At 37.4% G+C, this 21,323-nt stretch overlaps 1 protein-coding gene across 6 annotated transcripts in view; it reads left to right on the forward strand.

Annotated features, from left to right (window-relative positions):
* FUT9 (fucosyltransferase 9) overlaps positions 1-21,323 on the forward strand; it is a 215,337-nt gene that overhangs the window by 145,755 nt on the left and 48,259 nt on the right. Inside the window, exon 3 of one of the 6 annotated variants that reach the window (XM_058734740.1) lies at positions 9,684-9,795. The exons of the other annotated variants lie outside the window; for them this stretch is intronic. The gene's annotated coding sequence lies outside the window, so the exon portion shown is untranslated. The remainder of the gene's footprint in view (positions 1-9,683; positions 9,796-21,323) is intronic. 6 annotated transcript variants of the gene reach the window in all.

Genomic DNA, 21,323 nt, shown 5'->3' on the forward strand with positions numbered 1-21,323 from the left:
AGCAACTAGACTGGTTTCATTATGATAATTCTCTGTGATCATCTAACACAGTCAGTATTCCATGTATTTTGTTAAATTGAACTAATTCTGCCACCGCCAGAGTGCGTTTGTTTTAATGAGGAACATGATTACTAATTTAGATGACATGTAATATAGCATTTAAGACAGACAATAAAAGTATTGAAAACCACAATGGAACATTTTGAGAGTAAAAGTACAATATTGACTTAAAAATTATTCCATGATGCCTTCAACTCAAAATGGTTAAATATTTTAAAGCTTAGAACAAACGCCTTCTCGGTATAACCCTTCTTGAAAAAGTACTCTCCTTTCACTAAGAAGGCAGACATTCAATCGCCTCAAATCAGGTCTGTAGTATCAACATCAAGCAAAACTTACAGTCATCAGCAGAACCAAGAATAAACCTTACTGAAATATAGACATTGCTAGGAAAAAAACACAGCTGTGAGTCCCATCAAAAGCAAATCTTTTGAGGCGCCTGGGGAGCTCAGTCGGTTAAGCGTCCAACTTCGGCTCAGGTCATGATCTCGCAGCTCGTGAGTTCGAGCCCCGCACCGGGTTCTGTACTGACAGCTCGGAGCCTGGAGCCTGCTTTGGATTCTGTGTCTCCCTCTCTCTCTGCCCCTAACCCACTCACATTCTGTCTCTGTCTCTCTCAAAAATAAATAAACATTAAAAAAAATTTGAAGCAAACCTTTCTTTGCCTGAATTTTTAATAATTATACTTATAGAGTGGAAGATCATTTCTGTTCACCTGGACCTTGTTCTTTTGTGGAGAGATAAGACGTATCCAATAATTACCATGAGACAGGATAGAAAATGGTACAAATTAGAGACTTGCAGATAAAATACCATGAAAATTCAGTAGATGCAATCAGGGACCAAGAAGTCATTGTAAAGAAAGTAGTATTTTTTGCAGGCCTGGATTTTTAAAGTGTGGGAATTGGGGCTGGAGGTCAGGACGATCCAGCATTCCAAATAGAACAATGTGAAGAAAAGCTGGCGGTGAGGGACGTGTGAGCCTCAGAGTGTGTGAAATAGGGCAGTGGCGTTAGAGGGCATAGCACCTTGGATGCCTGACCTGGACTACAGTCACCACATTGGATGAGGCAAGGAGGATTTTGAGAAGGGGAATGACAGAGCAGGAGATTTATTCTGGCAGCTGCATGTAAGCTGGATTGAAAGAACTCAACAGCACAGCAGAAGCACCTAATCCACGAGCCACCGAAAATCAACCTGCTTTCCACCTGCAGCAGCAGCACACTATAGAAAGGCTGACCACTTCTTTCCGGAATACCCCAGGTCTGTGAACAACTACAACCTCTCTATGCTTGAGCGGTGTGGAGCTGGCCTGGCAACAATAATGATAATAAAAGGCACACGTAATTCCGTAGGATTGGGGGTAGAGGTAAGATAACATTCTAGCAACTTCCACTTCGTTCCTGTTTCAGGTTTTGAAATTTTATAATATTTCATTCATCTTGAGTTTTGAGCTATGCCACTGATAGCACTTTTTAATTATCGTTACCAGTGTGGCTACAAAAAGGAAAGGTGTGATTCCGTAATTTAGATTTTCAGACACCAAAGAGAATGCTAATTAATATTTTGGATGTAGGATTACCAAAGATAGCACACTTGGTAACAGCAAGAATATGTTTTAACCTGAAGTCATTTGGAGGCTAAAATAGATGTTAAATTTAGACTAAAGGAAAAGGAAGAAAGCCCTGCTTTCCTTGGGTCTTAACTGCTCTGAATAAACTTGATAGCGAGCTATCCTTAGGGTAACTTTTACTTCAAGATGAGTCTCATTTCATGGGTCAGGCCATTGTGGAATATTTATTAGCAGAAATTTTTTCCCTACCCCCCAAAGTATATTGCAATGTCTGAAGAAGATAGTCTCATTTTAACAGAAAGAGAAGAAAATCTATCAAAGAGAATGTGAGAAATTACACTTTACTTTCTTGTCTTTGCTGCCTAAGGTGAAGTGAAATTGTTTGTCTGGTATCAGATCAACTGCAGACATACTTTAAGGGGACTAGCCCTCCTTAAAGATTTTATCCGGTAAAGACGTCAGTCTTGCCTTCCTACTTGAGGCACTGCACTGTAAATGGCCCCATAGCACATCTGCAGCTAGTTCGCTTGACAAAGTTATGCAGAACAAAACTCCCCTACATTCTCAAGAGACCTGCTACACAAAGCTGTGAACAGAATTTAGTTATACACAGATTCACTATCCCCTTCTCTCATGAGCTTTGAGTTCCAACTAGGATATTTTGGACCTAAGGAATAATGTACCCTTTTATTTCTCCAGGAAGCAACCATCTAATACAATGGTGTTACATAATCAAGAGCTAGCTCACTGTGAGCTTGGAAACTATTTTTAATCACCAGAACCTGCTTCTCATCATAAAAGGATATCTCCAGCTCCATAATTTGAGGTAGAAGACAATGGCAATCTTGAAAAAAAATATAAGTATCAAATTAGGGATGAAATTGAGAAGCATTCAAACACAGATCAGAGGGCACTCCTATTCACAGGCCCACCTGAGGCCAGAGTCAATGGAAGACATTTTAGAGATATATTTAGTGCCATCAGAACTGTTCCCATCTTTACTTAGGGTGAGATCAGCATTATGCTTTGAGAAACCATGAGGAGGGAGTCTGTCTTTTGAAGTCTGATTCTGTCCTTGGGCATTGGCCCTTCTATGGGTCATCTCTTCCTCTGTCATGGTTTTGATTATTACACACTGCATACGCTGGTGATACCCAAGTCTGGAAATTCAGCCCAGACCTGATCCCTGAGGTTCAGATTTCAATAGTGACCTAGATTTACACCTAGATTTTAAAGTGTGGGAATTGGGGCTGGAGGTCAGGACGATCTTACACATGGAAGTCCCTTCCACAGGCATCTGGTAGCCCTGTGGCACTCCTCACAGAGAGTTTAAGTGCTTGCTTCACTCCCTATCTCTCTCATTGGGCCAAAAGCCAGGGGAGGGGGAGGGGGTATTAGCGGGGGGGGGGGGGTAGTAGGGCTATGTCTGTTTTGTTCATCTTTGGAGGCCTAGGTCCTGGTCCATACCAGCTATTCAGTAAGTATTGCTTGAATAAATGAGTCCATGGAGTGAGAGTGAATAATTTTGCATAATTATACTTCCATAAACTATCCTAATGCAGTCTTCCATCTAGCCACTAACGTTTAAGGTGAAGGGACTGTATTGAGACTTATCTATGTGCTGATCTACTTAGGGTCACAGGACCCTAAGTCACTAGGTACTGTCTTTTTAGACAATGATTTGCCGTGTTTTGCTTATGAATGTTCTGCCAAGTACAAACAATTTAATATTACTGCCCATTCAGTTGATAGAGTTGTAAGTGGAGAATTATTGCCTTTCAGAAGAATGTTGCTAAAAATGCGTTAAAAGCAACACCTGAAGAGCATGAATATGAAAAGTGTTTTCATTCCTGCATGTGAGGTTCAGTGAAAGCTGAGCTTTTCCTCCCAGAATATAGGCAAACTTCATCTGGGTATCTTCTGGGCAAACCATAGAAATCTAGTTAGAAACAGCACTAGGGGCATCTGGGTGGCTCAGTATGTTAAGCGTCTGTCTGGCTCAGGTCATGATCTCGTAGTTCATGAATTCAAGCCCAACATCGGGCTCTGTGCTGACAGGTCAGAGCCTGGAGCCTGCTTTGGGTTCTATGTCTCCCTCTCTCTCTGCCCTTCCCCTGCTCATGCTCTGTCTCTGTCTCTCTCTCTCTCAAAAATAAATAAATATTTAAAAAAAGAAGAAACAACACTAGAAGGGCCTGAAAATTTTAGGTATTTTAGAGGGATTAATTCTTCTCATTAACGAAGAAAGTAGAGTACCTTAAATCAAGCCCATCATTTTTCCCAACTATGAAATGGTATCAAACTGGAGTACTTACAAAAGTATTTAACTGTATTATATATTTGAAAGTTGCTAACAGAGTATGTCTTGAAACTTCTCACCACACACACACACACACACACACACACACACACACAAATTATCACTACGTGAGTTGATGGATGTGTCAACTAACTTCTCTGGTAAGCGTTGTACACCTTAAGCTTGCATAGTGTTACGCTTCAGTTATATCCCAGTAAAGCTGGGGGCAAGGCATTAAACTGTTGTGTGTAATTGGTGGGATAAGTTTCCAAGAATCTAAATTCTGTACATACATGTAAACAATTTTTGGACAAATCAGACCATCTGAGAGTTGATTCCTCTCAACTCATCCAGGATGTGCTCTGTGCCCTGTTCCTTGTGCCCTGTGAGAGCTCACTGCTTCCTCCCTTTCTACTTCGGCTCCTTTAAATTGCAGCGGGACATTAGGCGTTGACTGATGCCTTGCGTTCATCTATACTTTTGGGGAACCGGAAAAACTGATGTATCATTTTTTTAAATAAGTGTGTAGGAATCCCTATAAGTGGACAATGTGAGAGTTATGAATACTTTCCATATACCTCTTTATAAGTATGAAATTAAGAAATATCCTGAAAAGTAAAAGAAATCAGACTGAATTAAACTAAGAAAGTACAAAGTCACATGATTTCCATTAGAAGGTTGTCTGTATCTTGACAATGACCATCTCTACAAAGATCTTCACTGCAAAGGTCTTCACTCAAACAAGAAAGAAATAGTAACTTGTTAAATGACAATATAGGAAATCCTTCCTAACTCCTGAGGGCTCTCATTTATCGCTATGCCTTGAATCTCGCTTTTCTAGAGTTTCTTTGCTTTTAAATTATGAGCGCAAGAATCACTACTGTCATTTAAAAAAATAGAATGTCTTTATTTTTATGTGCTATAGAATTTAATTTCATGCTTTCAGAAATATTTCTTTTGCTGGTAATGGCCAGCAGCCAATCTCGATCCTAGAAGAAATGATTGAATTTTTAATTTTCCTGGAAGGGGGACTACTACATGCATCTTTTGTTTCTGGATTTGATTATCAGACTGTATGTTTCTACTTCATTAACCTTATTTCACAACTAGTTAGTTTTCAATTTGACCAATGAGAGAAAGTGAAATAGATGGTTTCAATCCAATGGTTAACCTTGTTTGACACAATATTTGCTTTTATATATGATGATGTACTTGATATTACTCTTTAAATCAGAAATCAAAGTACTTTATAGTTATTACCTTACTAATATTCATCATGCTTCTTGGAATTGGATATTAGTATGAATGAAAGAAATATAGGGGAAGAAGGAATGAAATCATTTTCCCAAATGTTGATTCACTACTGATTCTAGATTTTAGTTCTAGAACCCTTAGTTGTTTATATAGCCACAATTATCTGGCCAAATTTTACTTTTTAAAATTATAGTTTTTCTTGGATTACAATTTTCTTTTATTTTAGAGAGAAACAGAGATAGAGATCATGAGTGGGGGTGGGGGGGGAGAGGGAGACAGAGACAGACAGAGAGAGGGAGAATCTCAAGCAGGCTCCACACTCAGTGCAGAGCCCATACGGGGCTCAGTCCAACAACCCTGGGGTCATGACCTGAGCTGAAATGCAGAGTCAGATGCTCAACCAATTGAGTCACCGAGGCACCCCCAACAATATTCTTTTAAAGGCAAACAAATGGTACTTGGCTTGTTAGTTGGAAGCTGGAAGGTATATTAGTAAATACTGTTTTGGTTGTAAACAACAGAATTTTAAAAAGTAACAGTAAAAGGAATTTATTAGCTTACATAATTTAGGAGTCCAGAGGTGAGGGACTTAGGGTACAGTCTGATCAAATCTAATTCAGTTTCCTTACAATTCTATCAGTTCTTTTTTCTTCCAAGAAAAGCTTCATTCTTAGACTTACATTCCCCCATTATCACAAAATAGCTACTTGTAGCTGTATCATTTTCACACAGTACATTGTCCAGTTAGAAAGAGAATTTCCCTTTTCCCAGCAATCAAAAATGCTGCACTTCATTCTGCTTGGACCCAATTAGTTGATGTGTCCATTTCTGAACCAGTCACTGTAAGTGAACAAGTCCTGGAAGACAGAAGTTGGACTGGACAGGACCTCATGGAACTTCTGTCCTGAACTCTGTTGGTCTTCCAAAGTGCTTGCTGCTGTGCAATATGGAGTGGGTATAGTGCATGCTGAGGAGGCATTAAGAGTCCCAGTGCCTACCCATACTTTCTTAACATTTTTTAGGCTGTTCTTTAAAGCACAAAAGCATTCTCTTTGTTGTATAAAAACACGGCGCGCAATCATCTGAGTAAAGGCTGTCTCCATTCTATAGCAGTTATGGTTTACTTTCCCATACAAATTGTTCTTTTTTAAATGTTCTTAGCAAGTTTATAAAGTTTCTGAAACCTAATTTCTAGATTTCTTGGAAATCTAGAAAGTTAGTAATTGGGAGTTAGGAGGGGGAAATGATTCGGTTGTCAAATGATTTATTATGAAAGCAGCCTTCCTTATCTTTTGGGGAGAGAATTTGTTATGACCTGAATTATGTTTCCCCCCAAATGTATACATTGATAAATTTTTTTAACGTTTATTTATTATTGAGAGACAAAGAGACACAGAATGTGAGCAGGGGAGGGGTAGAGAGAGGGGGAGACACAGAATCTGAAGCAGGCTCCAAGCTCTGAGCTGTCAGCACAGAGCCCGACGCCGGGGTCAAACTCACAAACTGCGAGATCATGACCTGAGCCAAAGTCAGTCGCCTAACCAACTGAGCCACCCAGGCGCCCCCCAAATGTATACATTGAAGTCCAGTAATTATATTTTCTAGTACCTCAGATATAACCATGTTTGACATAAGGTCCTTAAAGAGGTGATTAAGTTAAAATGAGGCTACTAAGGTGTGGCTCTAATCCAATGTGACTAGTGTCCTCATAAAAAGACAAAGGGCATCTGGCTGGCTCAGTCAGTAGAGCATGTAACTCCTGATCTCAGGGTTATAAATGTAAGCCCCCACATTGGGTGTAGAGATTACTTAAAAATAAAATCTTAAGAAGAAAAACAAGAAGGAGGAGGAGGAGAAAGATGGAGAAGGAAAAGAGACAACAAAGACACCCACAAATGAATGATCATGTGAAGAGGCAGCAAGAATGTGGCCATCTGCAAGCCAAGGAGAGATCCTTCAGGAGACTCCAACCCTCCCAGCACCTTAATTCTGGACTTCTGCCTGCTCGAACTGTGATAAAATAAATTTCTGTTGTTTAAGCCATCAAGTCTTAGCATTTTGTCATGGCAACCCTAGCAAAGTAATACAGAAGAGTAGTTTGCTTTTTGTACTATTAAATATCTAATTGTTGGAACAATTAATTTATCGGTTTTTGGATTTTTTGTTTGTTTGTTTTTAATATGCCTTTGTCAGGTGCATTCTAACTACTTCTGACCTAAGATTTTCTCCTGTAGCTAGTCCTGGTTACTATTTATTTATTTATTTATTTATTTTGGATATAGCTGTATCCCTTTGGAGACCACAAAGCCAAAATGTCTGTTCCAGCCTTTTAATTTAGGGTTTCCTGGTTGCAATGAGAGCTGATTTCACAGAAGGTAATAATTACTTGGTTGCTATTCAAAGGATACTTCTCCTCCTTGGAGAGTCTGGTGTTTCTCTTCATTAGCAAAATAGGTAACGTTACTAAAAAGTTTTTTTAATTTTTACACTGGCCCAGGACTGGTAGTTTTCCTTCCAACATGCAACACTTTGAGGATCAAATCTATGAGACACCGTACCTATCACAATGACATCTTTCTAATTTCATTTTTATTAGCTCAGCTTTTCCCCCTGGAGCCTTGGCAATATTCTTATTTGTCTTGGTTGTTGTTGTTTGTTTGTTTTAAGCACTATAGATCTTTTCATTTCATCATACCATAAGCCCCGTTCTTACGAAATATAAATATAGTATCTCCTTCTCACTGTGGCTTCAATTTGGACCTTGAGTGTGTGAATTGTGTGACTGCCTGTAACAAAAGAAATCAAATACGTTGCCATTAAATAAAATTATGGCAGGAAATGTTCGTTTGAAACGTTCTCTTTTTTCCTTCACTTCCCATTAAAGTTGAGTTGGTTTGTTGTTTTAGAAAACAAAGAGAAAAATAAAAGGCAAAGTTTCTGCTTAGAACCTTGTCCCTAAAGAAACAGCATTAACTATACCTAGCCCTAGAGAAAGACATTGTGAAATCATAGGTAGCTGAGAAGGTTAAATAAGTTCTGGTTATTTCTATTTGTTCCTTGATTCTATATATTATCAATACCTTCACCTTCATTTCCTCATGTAATTGTGAAATGGGTGTGACAATTCTTCTGTCCACAGTACCTCAGAAGGGTGTCACCAAAATCACTGAAAAATCACAGAGGACCTTGAGCTCCTCAAACTTTTTTTAAAAAAATGTTAAATGAGGCAAAATGTAAGGTGTGTGGAACTTTTCATCATCTTTCTCTATTCTCAAATGTTCATTTATTTATTTTTGAGAGAGAGAGAACTTGAGAGGGGCAGAAAGTGACAGAGAGAGAGAGAGAGAGAGAGAGAGAGAGAGAGAGAGAGAGAATCGAAAGCAGGCTATGAGCTTTCATCCTGATGCGGGGCTCTATCCCACCAACTGCGAGACTATGACCTGAGCTGAAATCAAGAGCCAGATGCTTAGCCCACTGAGCCACCCAGGCACCCCTCATAATCTTTCTATTATTTGGATGAATTTCTTTTTGTGTTTTTCCCTTAAAAGAGCTTGCCTAATAAAACTATTTGAATGTACACTGATACAGAGGGAACAATTCTGGATTTGGGGATGTTTATGTTAATTATAAGGAAAGCTCTAGTTTATAATCTATTCTAGACTATCAACGACACTTTAAAAATCAACCAGGATTTTAGTAACTCTTTAAACGAAACAAAAACAATGTAGAAAGGTCTAAACATTTAAATCTCAGAAATTCCACCTGTTTCCGATTCTGTGTCTCCCTCTCTTTCTGCCCCTCCCCCGTTCATGCTCTGTCTCTCTCTGTCCCAAAAATTAAAAAAAATTAAAAAAAAAAACGTTGAAAAAATAAATCTCAGAAATTCCAGTGAGGATTGTAAAGCTAATTTAACTAAGGATTTCAAAATATTATATAACCTATTTTTATATACATATTTCCCAAAACAGGAAACTAATCCATTTCTCTGGCAAAACTACTCAGTCCTGAAATTATACTTTGAATCAATAACATATTACTATAGAACAACCCTGCCTTGCATTTTTTTTTTTTTGATTATCCAAAGATCACCTGTCCTCACTGTCTTCTCTTTGGAGACAAGCTTACTAGAGAAATACAGAGATTTTTCTATAATGATCTGATGTAAATGAAAGGAATGTATTTACAGAAAATATAATATCCAATGCTATTTATTTTTCCTCTCTAAATCTGAAATTTCATTATGTTAATTACATTATCCAGTCTTTAAGTAATAGAACAAACATTTTTTTTTAGAAAAAAGTTGGGCATGGCCTCAACAATGGACTTTTAAACTGTACTTTTGCAATCCGCTGTTTGAAGATTATATGATTAGTGTTTACCATAAATTTCACAATGCTATTTGACTTAACTTTATACTTCATGTGTCTTGCTTTTAAATAAATAAATAAAGGGACATACTCTTGCTGACTGTATTTTTAATATATATTTTCAAAACAGGGTGAAATCTTAATGGCCTTTAATCATCCTCATATCATAATGGACATACTGGAGAGAAGGATTTTCTCCACTGTATAGATGTATGAAATTGTACCAGTAAGCACTACATAATGTAAGTTAAACTTTCTGTGTTATAGATATCAAATATTAATTTATTTGAATCCATGCCCTGGCAAGGGGAGTTACTAACTTCTCAGGTGGAAACAGTTTGCAACAGAGCAAAGGAGATTGTTCTCTAATTCCCTAATCACTCTTTGTGTGACTCTAGGGACCAGCCCTCAGACAGGAATTTGCTCTGTTTTTTGTTGATCAAATATTCTGGGGAGATGTAAAGAATCTCTCACCATTTCTGCTGTTTCCATGACATTAGTTTTGCTGGTTCATCATCACCCCAAACGTCCATGACTTCATTCTGTACTATCAGTGACTAAAATTCAAGTTCTCTCTCCCTTATCCTGTATCAGCCAACAAGGCTTGAATCCTCAGAACTTCAGCATCATTTGTAAATTTAGTTTTAAGCATTTGCTCATAGAATATCTCTATGTCCCTGGCTTTGCACTCTGAACGAAGATGTACGAACCCTTAAGTTGAGCCAAAGGGGGAAAACATAATTAAAAGCAACTCTCGTCTCTAAAACTCCCTTCCAAAAATCAGAGAATGGAGTAGGACATAAACAATTAGAATCTAAGTTATTAAGATGGGTTGTATAAGACCAAATGCATTGGTGGACCTATATAGATGATTTAAAACTGTATAATTTGTAGAAATGTCTCCCAAAACAGGTTTGCAGAGCCACAGTAATTACACTGACTAAATCTATTTAACTTGTTCTCTTTTACTGGTATAAAGTCTCCCATGGTATTTCACATTACTCTGTACTTTAAACTATCTTCTCCTGCAGCTAGGATCCAGATTCTATCATCTTTCCATAATCTTAATCCTTAGTATAGTACTTTAATTTAGAACCTAAGAGGAAGCCAGTATCTGTTGAATGAATGAATGTGTTAGTTTCATAAGTGAGTCTTGTATCAATAAGATTTCAAACACACCTATTATTTTAAACTTAGAATTAATGCACAGTCTTGTTGAATTGCATCACTAATTCATTCTTCCTTAGTGATCAAGTTATGCATATTTTTGATATTACCTCAGCTACTACTTTATGTTCACTGGTTTATATTTTATATTCACTGATTATTTATATTCACTATTTTATATTCACTGATTAATCCTTGGGTACATATTTTTCACTGGTTTAAATATATGTTATAAAAAAATGAATTAGGCTGAACATGAGATAAAATTAAGGAAAGACAGAATCATCTGGACACTTCATAGTTACCTACACGTTTTCTGATTCATCTTTAAAAAATACTGCCATGCCTGTGTTTCCAATTTAAGATATAGATCTAAGCTTAAAATGATGTGGACACCACTAATTTAAGTTATCAGCATACTGAATTAAAATTGGGAATTCTGGAATCTGTGCCAATGATGGGATTGTAGTTCTATGAAGAGCTAGGGTTAGGAGTGGGGAGGTACTTTGAATGAATTTCTGGAGGTCACTCCTTTAAGCAACAAGGTATTTGTGCTGATGAAAGATACTACAGTTATGCTATCTGTGTTTTCAGAATGAATTGCTTTAATTTCCATCACTGACCATGTTTCCAGTTGAATGAGAAAGGCTTTGTGTACCTGATTTGGGTAACAGACACCTGGATCAACCCAGTAACATAATTGGAAAAAGTGGTTGGAATAATATATATGAAATATTTTTAAAAGCCATGAAATGTTATAAACTCTCAACACATTATTTATTAGATTGTTCGTATATAATGATAAAAGTTTGTCCAACTTGATGATTCACTGAATTGTTCCAGATCAGTCCAAAAGAGTGGGAAAAAAAAACTAGTAATATACATTGATGATTTTTAGTAATATCATCATCATATGTAGTTAGATCTTAATTATCTATGGAAATGGATTTTGGTAATATGGGGGAAATGAAAATACAGATATTTCTATAAATGTGCTTGCATTATGAATACCATCTTACTGGTCATTTTTATTCACTGAATGTGGCAGAAATTATAATGATGATGAGAAAGTGATGATGATCATGAGTGTGATGTGTGTGCATGTGCATTAGAGAAGGGGAGAGAAAAAGAGAAATAAAGAAAGGAAAGAAGGAAAGGAAGGAAGGAAGGAAGGAAGGAAGGAAGGAAGGAAGGAGAAAAAAGAAATATTGAATATTCTGCTCCTCAATTATGATTATGTAAAGGCAAATTATAATTACAGATAACCATAATTATAATAGATACAGATAACTATAACTATAATACAGATAATTATAATTACAAAATCCATATATTTCTGTAGGGTAAATTAAGAAGAATACCATCCTTCAGTAAAGGAAAATCTGGATTAATTTTGTAACAAGTGTAGAAACAAAGATTTTCTGAGTCCCTTACTGCTCCCAACAACCAACCTAAACACATCAAATGAGTTCTTAATTTCAGACAGTATATTTTCAGTTCAACCAAATGTTCATTTGGTTCTTTTTATACATTTCAGTTATTGAAATTCTGTATCTTTTCATCTAGTTTGTCCTTTTTTTTTAAATCATAAAAGTGACCGTTTTCTTGACACCCAAGAATCCCAAGATTCTCCAGGCTTTTCTTAATACTTGATTTGAACAGAATCCCAGGTACAAGCAACATTTAAAGATTCTACATTAACGTTCTGGGGTGCCTGGGTGGCTCAGTTGGTTAAGCATCTGACTTCAGCTCAGGTCATGATCTCGTGGTTTGTGAATTCGAGACCTGCATTGGGGTCTGTGCTGACAGCTCAGAGCCTGGAGTCTGCTTCAGATTCTGTGTCTCCCTCTCTCTCCTTCTCCCTGGCTCTCTCTCTCTCTCTCTCTCTCTCTCTCTCTCTCTCTCTCTCCCAAAAATAAATAGATATGGGGCGCCTGGGTGGCTCAGTCGGTTGAGCGCCGGCTTCAGCTCAGGTCACGATCTTACGGTCCGTGAGTTTGAACCCCGCGTCGGGCTCTGTGCTGACAGCTCAGAGCCTGGAGCCTGTTTCGGATTCTGTGTCTCCCTCTCTCTCTGACCCTCCCCCATTCATGCTCTGTCTCTTTCTGTCTCAAAAATAAATAAATGTTTAAAAAATTTTTTTTAAATAAATAAATAAATAAATATGAATTTTTTTTTAAAGATTGTACATTAACGTTCCAAATTTTTGTATGTTGTCTGCATGATGTGTTTATTTCCCACGAAATTTCTTTTGTAATAGATTTGTATATTCTCAGTCACATCCCAATCTACAGGCTGAACGATGAGGTCATATAGCCGGATGGTGAGATATCACAAAGGAATAGCACATTTTCTTCGGGGCAAACTCACCGGTTGATGCAGCAAAAGAATGGCCATGCCCAATTGAAATAAGAGCGTTCTACTAACAGAATCTTTTCTTTGGGGCACAAATAATTGCCAATACCAGTTAGAAAACGATACTTGTATTCCAGAGCATTTACTTGTGTCCACTACACCTCAGGTGAAATGTGCCAAACATCCAGGATGAGGAAATGTTTTCAGTCAATAAATATTTTGGTTTTGTTTGTTTGTTTGTTTGAAGGCAAACAGAAGGGTTTGCATATTCAAGAAGTCAAACAATTCTTCTGCTTCAACTTACAAATGATTCACAAATCTTTGCTAGGAATAGAATGTTTAAAGACTTTTCCCCCACTAGATTTTTTGGCATCTTACTACTCTTCAGGGACACTGTATTTAGAAGTGAAGTCTAAGAAGCTCTAATATAATTTTGTATTATCATGATTGGCCACTGGTTTCTTAGCTGGTGCACCCAACCATCTAAGGGGAGTCTCAATGTAGAATACGAAAGCCGTCATGACCCACCAGAATAGGCCCATGTTTATTTGGTTATTAAAATCTTTGGCAAAAATTCTGACAGTACGCAAAGATTAGAGTACCCTTCGATTAGATCACTGGGAAATAAAATTTGGAAACCTGTAGCATCTCTGAAGAGTCTACTGCATTGCAGGCTCTGAGGTGGCGACAGAAGAGGCTGGGTGCTTGATAAATTCTAGTGTCACTGGAGCCATGCTACAGTGCTGCATGCAGCCTGGGAATCAGTCGTAAGGGCAGCCTTACTTAGCACAGCCATCTGAAGGCAGTGATCTTCTCTGAGGCAAGTCATGTAACAGGACGTATTTTGCTTATTTCGCCAAATATTTTCAGGGCCTGTTCTTTCCTATAATTGTATCTATTGGTGAAGGCTAAATGCCACACTTTTTTTTTTCATTTTTTTCCTTATTCTTTATCTTATGATTGTTCTCTCTTGGTTCTTCTCACTGAGGAGATTGTTGTAACCAGTCATTAAAAGCACCATTTTCTTTTTATTTGGGAAACTGTTCATTGATGTCACATTGTGAATATTATTTGGGGCATCCACCCTTCTGTTTCTCAATTATGTGCATAATCTCTTATGAACTGATGGCTGTTTTTATTATTCCCTCCCCACCACCACCGTGACTCTTCTCTGATGCTGATGCCACTCGGGATTTGCGCAATTATCTAGAAAATGCATTGCATGTACCTGAGCTACCATCACATATGAAATACTATCGAGCATGAAGAACATGTATAAAGTCTGTTCATAATCTGCTGTATGCACAGCTTGGTTTGGGGCAGAAAGTATGTTTAGAAACTTGCAATGATGATTGCCCTTAGATAAGGGCAATCTAAGCTTGATTTTTAAGCTTAGATTTTCAAGCTTTAATATACATACAAATCGCCTGGGTGTTTTGCTAATGATGAAAATTCTGATTCATTAGTTCTGGAAGTGGCCTGAGATTCTGTATTTTTAACAAGCTCCAAGGCAAAGCAATACTGCTAGTCTAAAACCCATACTTGGAGAAGCCAGAGGCAAGGGCTGTACTATTCAATACAGCAAGTGGGTATTTATGACTGTTCAAATCAATTATATTCTTACTGATTTTCTACCTGCCTGATCTATCAATTACTGAAACAAGCGTGTTGAAGTCTCCAGCTATCAGTGTGGATTAGTCTAGCTCTCCCAATAATTCTATTAGTTATTGCCTCATGTATTTTGATAAATTATTGTTAGGTGTTTACATGTTAAGAATTGTTATACATGTTACTTGAAGAATGGGCCACTTTATCATGGTATAATGTTCATCTTTATCTATGATAACTTGTCTTATTCTGAAGTATGCTGTGTTTGAGATGAAGATAGCTACTCCAGCCTTCTTGAAATACTGTTAGCATGGCATGTCTTTTCTCTCATCCCTTTATTTTTAAGCTACCTGAGTCTTCATATTTAAAAGTAGATTCGGGGTGCTGGGTGGTTAAGTCTGTTAAGCTTCCAACTTCAATTCAGTTCAGGCTATCTGAGGTCAGCCACATCAGGCACTCTGCTGTCAGCAGGGAGCCTGCTTCACGTGGGTCCTGTCTCCCTCTCTCTCTGCTCCTTCCCCCTCTCAAAAATAAATATTTAAAAATAAAAATGAAAGTAAAATTATGTAAGCAATATATTATTGGTCTAATTTTTTTACTGTATTTTTACTGGTGTATATAGAACACTCATATTTAAAATTATTATTGATACAGCTGAGTTTCACCTCATGTGAAACTGTTTTCTATTTCTTACACGAGTTCTTTGTTTCTTTTTCTTTCCCTCCTTTTCTGCCTTCTGTGGTTTTCATTGAACATTTACATTTTATTTTGTCTCTTTTCTTAGCATTTCAGTTACACTTCTTTTAAAAAAAATGTTAGTGGTTGTTCTAGAGTTTGCAATATAGACTTTAAACTAATCTAAATCCACTTTCAAATACCACCATATCACTTCATGTGAAGTAGTGAAGATAGTTTTTAAGAGACTTTACAATCCCTGCCTTCTATCCATTGTAACACAGTTGTCCTCAATTTCACTTATCCATATGCTAAAATCACCCATGCATTGTTATTGTTATTATTATTTTAAATAGTTATTTTCTAGATTAAGAATAAAAAACAGACTTTATTTTTCATTCATCCATTCCTTCTCTAACACTCTTCTTTTCCTTATGCAGATCCAAGTTTCTGACACCATTTTCCTTAACCCTGAAAACACTTTTCACATTTCCTGGAGGACAAGTCTGTTGGCCAAGAATTCCCTTGGTTTTTGTTTGGCTGAGAAAGTCTTTATTTCTCAATCACTTTAAAGGATAAATTCTCCAGATACAGAATTCTAGGGTGGTGACAGTTTTTAATACTAAATATTTCATTCCACTCTCTTCATGCTTGCATGGTTTCTGATTTAAAAAAATCCACTATAATTTTCATTCTTCTTTAGAGATAGCTGTTTTTTTTTTAATTCTCCTCAGGCTTCTTTCAAGATTTTTATCTTTAGTTTTCCGCAATTTGGAAATGATATGCATGGGTATAAAATTACTGATTCCTTCCTGTGCATGTCCAGTCTCTTGATGAGTCCATCAAAGGCATAATTCATTTCTGTGACACTGGTTTTGAATCCTGTTGATTCTGTTTTAGAGCTTTCATTTTGTTTGCTTAAATTACCAATCTGTTCTTGCATGTTATTTATTTTTTCCATAGAGCCCTTAACATATTAATCATAGTTATGTTAAATTCTCAGTCTGGTTATTCCAAAATCTGTATCATATATATTTGAGTCTGGTTCTGATGCTTATTAAAAAATAAGAGGGGCGTCTGGGTGGCTCAGTGGGTGAAGCATCAGACTTCGGCTCAGGTCATGATCTCATGCTTTGTGGGTTCAAGCCCCGCATCTGCTCTGCGCTATCAGTTCAGAGCCTGGAGGCTGCTTCGAGTTCTGTGTCTCCCTCTCTCTCTGCCCCCTCCCCCACTCTCACTCTGTCTCTCAAAAAATGAATAAACGTTAAAAAAATTTAAGAAAAATTAAAAAAAATTCTAAACAAGAGAAATAAAATAAGAGAAATTCTTCAGGATGTATTTTTGTTGCATTTTAGCATACATTATAATTTCTGGTTGAAAACTAGGAACGAGGTATTCGTTAATAAGAGCTGAGGCAAATGCCTTTAGTGTGAAATTTCATGTTAGTCTGGCTGGAGTTGGGCTGTATTTAATGATCTAGCTGTACATACCAGAGGCTTCCCATTCTGTTAGTGCCCTTGTTTTGACTCCACTGTAATCTTTGTGTTCCACTTTCTCTTAGACATTTTCTTTTAGAGTTCCCTGAGAACATTTCCTTGTATGGAGCCTGCATCTTATAGCTCTTTGAGCTGCAGACCACTGCTAACATATTGGTGTCTTGTTGGCAAGATGGTAAGGTGTGGGTGGTGGGAAAGTGTTCTGTAACCTTATGATTAAATCTCTGTCTTTCAATGGGCTTATGTCTCTGGACTGTGACCTTCATGAGTCTTTCTTAGCTTTTTATTTCTTCTTAGTTCATATAAGAAAGTTAGAGCAGTCTGGAATTTGAGAAATATATTTTCTTCCCGATCATATAAGGCTCTGGTAAAGTCTTTTCTTTTGGAGAGAAGGTCTTTGTTACAGAGACTGTTCTAAGTATATTTCTTAATGATTATTTCCCCCTTCCCTTACTGGAATCAGGAGAGGGATCCTGGCTCTTCACGGTGAGAATTGGTGGGGTTTATGGAGGGAAAGCCTAAGACAATACAGAGGTCCACCAATACTACAGCCCTCACAAGTTCTGCAATCAGGCTAGTCCACACTCGGCATCAGAAGTTCATGAAAGTTACCATCTAAATGTTCCTACCAGCCTATGGCTCCAGCAGCTTCTGTTCCAGGTAAAGAGATTGTGGCTGCAATTCTCAAGATTCATCTGTCTCTCTGGATTTGGGGGTAGCAGTTTACCCCATGGCCTCAGTTCTTCTATAAGAACAAAAAAAGTCATTGATTTCCAGTTGTTCAGCTTTCTCCTTCTTTTAAAGACAGTAGTGACAACGTCCAAGTTCTTTACATGTTGTAGCTGTGACCGGAATTTTCACATGTGACTACTTAAATTTAAATGTAAACTAAAGTTAAATAAAATCTAAAATTCTGTTTCTCAGTTACACTAGCCATATTTCAAGTACTCAATAACCATGTGTGGCTAGTGTCTACCATATGGGACCGTATAGATATAGAACATTTCCACCATCACAGTTCTGTTAGACAGAGATGGGCCGGACAAAATCTCTAAAGAAATCTCATGAGACAACTAGAATCACAAGACAAAATGGGTCAGTATAAAGTAAAATATTTTAGGATGAGATTGTAAATCTTTGTCTCGGGTTCACCTTGAATAATCACTAAATGATGATAAAAGATAACTAAAGAGTTGACCAATAATAGTCTATGTCAATCAAGATAAGAAGTGATCTCTACTTAATTCTAGTAAGGAGACTGACGTCAAAAATCTGAATTGAGACATACCCTAACACATAAAAAGACACACCCTGATTAAAAGATATCTATATTTCCATATAGAGCTAAAACCCAACTTGCATTTTCTGCAAGTGACTGTCACCCATGGATTTAAAACTGTCTTCATGTTATTTTGTATATTTTACCTGTCAGAAACTTTAATTAGCTAAAATTTGAGATTTGGCTTGTGATTTTGAATGTATAAAAAATGCACTCAAGAGTATATGGTAATTAATTTCAAAAATAAAAAAGTAAAAAAGAAAAAGAGGTAACAGAGCGAAAGCATACAATAATTCTTGCTTTGGAAACAATGAAAAAAAGAAAATGACACCTTTCATACTTTTCATTTTAAAGAATGTCATGTAAGTGACAGGCTTAATGGATCATACCTTTGAAGTAATTATACTGCCAGGGCAGTTAAATATGATAATGTAACATTAGACTAAGGAAGCATAGTAATATTGGCATATTCTATACATTGTGAGTTCAAAAATTATCTTACTGCATAATACAGTAGTTTAAAATATCTTCTATTTTTCCAGAATAATGTTACATCTGACTTTTAAAAAAATACTAGCATGCCGTTCTGAGTACTCAAAGGAGCCATAATCATTCACTTTTAACAACAAGGTTAAAATTAAAGGTTTAACATTTTGCTTTTAATTTCTGCTTTATCGGTGAATAAGAACAATTAGCCCTGGAATGCCACTGGCTGAAAAAAATTAAATATTCTTGTACTGTTGTGTTTTTTTTAATGTGATATTTGAGCTAGTACCAGATACCTAATAAGTATATGTCACACCATATACTTCATGATCTTTATTCTTTCTGCTTAAATATTTTCATTAGTGAGCCTGAAAAAAAAGTTCCTGAAGATGTAAAATGGTTATTTTAAATTTGAGAGAGCCAACATAATTAAGTATTTAAGGACTACTTCTAGAGCTGAAAGTTATTGGATGTGATCCTTAATTCCTAATAAACAACTGTGAATTCTCTAGTTTTTAAAATTGAGATAATAATGGAGATTTTGAAAGTTCTTAAATCAAATGCCTAAGGCAATTGATGCCAAATATATATAGGAGTCAGTAAAGCCAGAAATGAACAAGGATGTGAAGAAGGAAACAAACTAGGTCAAAGACTTTATCTAAGTAAAATGAAGAATGTGTTCGAAAAGTCTATACTATTCCCGTGTGTTTTTCCTTTACTGACATTACTACCACACTCACAACACTTCTGACAACAGATGTCTGGGGGTTTTTCCCCATACCAAACAATTCTTTGTGATACCAGCTTAACACAATTCTGATACTGGCTTCCTAGAGAAGGTGTCAGATCCCACTGCTTACGGGTTCAGTCCCACAAGATTTCTCCCATCCCATTTCAGATGCCAGTCCCAAGTAGTAGGTCCCCAGATTATCCTGGAGGTTGGTTGGTGGTTCCCATGGCCTCCCGCTCCTTGGGTATGATTGTTTGCTAGAACAGCTCACAAAATTCAAGGAAACATTTACTCGTGTTTACCAGCTTATTCTATAATTAAGGATATGATAAAGAATGCAGGGGCGCCTGGGTGGCTTAGTCGTCTGAGCATCCGACTTTGGCTCAGGTCATGATCTCATGGTTCGTGAGTTCAAGGCCATATGGGGCTCTGTGCTGACAGCTCAGGGCCTGGAGCCTGCTTTGGATTCTGTGTCTCCTTCTGTCTCTGCTCCTCCCTTGCTCACACTCTGTCTCTCTCTCAAAAATAAAATAAAGATTAAAAAAAAAAAAGAATGCAGATGAACAGCCACATGAAGCAATGCATTGGTCAAGGTAGATAGAAAAATGCACAGAACCTCCGTGTTCTCTCCGAATACACTGCTCTCTCAACTCCTGCATGTGTTCACCCACTTGGAAGCTCCCCAAACTCTGTACCTTTAGAGTGTTTATAAAAGCTGCATCACATAAGCATTGTGGTATTTAAATGGGGTGTCTCTCCCCCTAAAGTGTGGGGTAGTGATCTGGTGAGAGCCAATGGCAGGAGAGGTGAAACTATTCTCCTGAGGCACCTCATGAGAACAAAATATACAAAAGATATACAAATCACCTAGGAGATTCCGAGGGATTTAGAAGCTCTGTGGCAGGAATTACAGTCAAAGACAAAACATTAGAACAAAAGGTGTTCATAGTGTTCTTATCACTTAAGAAATTACAAGAGTTCTAGGGGTTCTATGCCAGGAACTGTGGCAGACAGATAGATATAGATATGGATATAGATATAAATATATTCTATTCTATTATTTCACAGGAAGCCAGTGGAAGGCTTTAAGCTGAAGAGTGAAATGATCTGGCTTACAATTTAAACACTGGCTTCTGGGAGACTGTAAGAGGCATAAAAATATAAGCAGGAAGAAGCTATTTTAATATTCCAGAAGAAAAATGACAATGACTTCATTTAAAAGTATCCTTGAAAATGGAGAGAAGTAGCCAATTACATATGTAAGTTAGAGACAGAGCCAGAATTTCCTGATGAATTGGATATATGTGTGAGAGAAAAGAGTGCAGTCTCTCAAATAGCCCAAGGTTGTAGCTTGAGCAACTAAAAGAATGAGGTTACCATCAAAGAAGATGGGAAAGGCAACTGATGGAACAGGATTGGTGGAAGATCAAGACTTCATTTTTTTAATGTTTATTTATTTATTGAAGTGGGGGCTAGAGGGGAAGCAGAGGGAGAGAGAGAATCCCAAGCAATCTACATACTGTCAGTGCAGAGCCCAATGCAGGGCTCCATCTCATGAACTGTGAGATCATGACCTGAGCTGAAATCAAGTCGAGGCTTAACTGGCTGAGCCACTCAGGGTCCCCAGATCAAGATTTCATTTTTTTTTTTTTTTTTTTTAATTTTTTTTTTTCAACGTTTTTTATTTATTTTTTTTGGGACAGAGAGAGACAGAGCATGAACGGGGGAGGGGCAGAGAGAGAGAGAGACAGAATCAGAAACAGGCTCCAGGCTCCGAGCCATCAGCCCAGAGCCTGACGCGGGGCTCGAACTCACGGACCGCGAGATCGTGACCTGGCTGAAGTCGGACGCTTAACCGACTGCGCCACCCAGGTGCCCCAAGATTTCATTTTTAAACATAATGCATTTGAGGTATCTATGGGATATCCAAATGGAAAGATCAGGTAGGCAGTTTGAAATAGTCTAGAGTTCAGA

Source organism: Neofelis nebulosa, chromosome 6 (assembly GCF_028018385.1).
Source record: "Neofelis nebulosa isolate mNeoNeb1 chromosome 6, mNeoNeb1.pri, whole genome shotgun sequence".
In the NCBI taxonomy this organism is placed as follows: domain Eukaryota; kingdom Metazoa; phylum Chordata; class Mammalia; order Carnivora; family Felidae; genus Neofelis; species Neofelis nebulosa.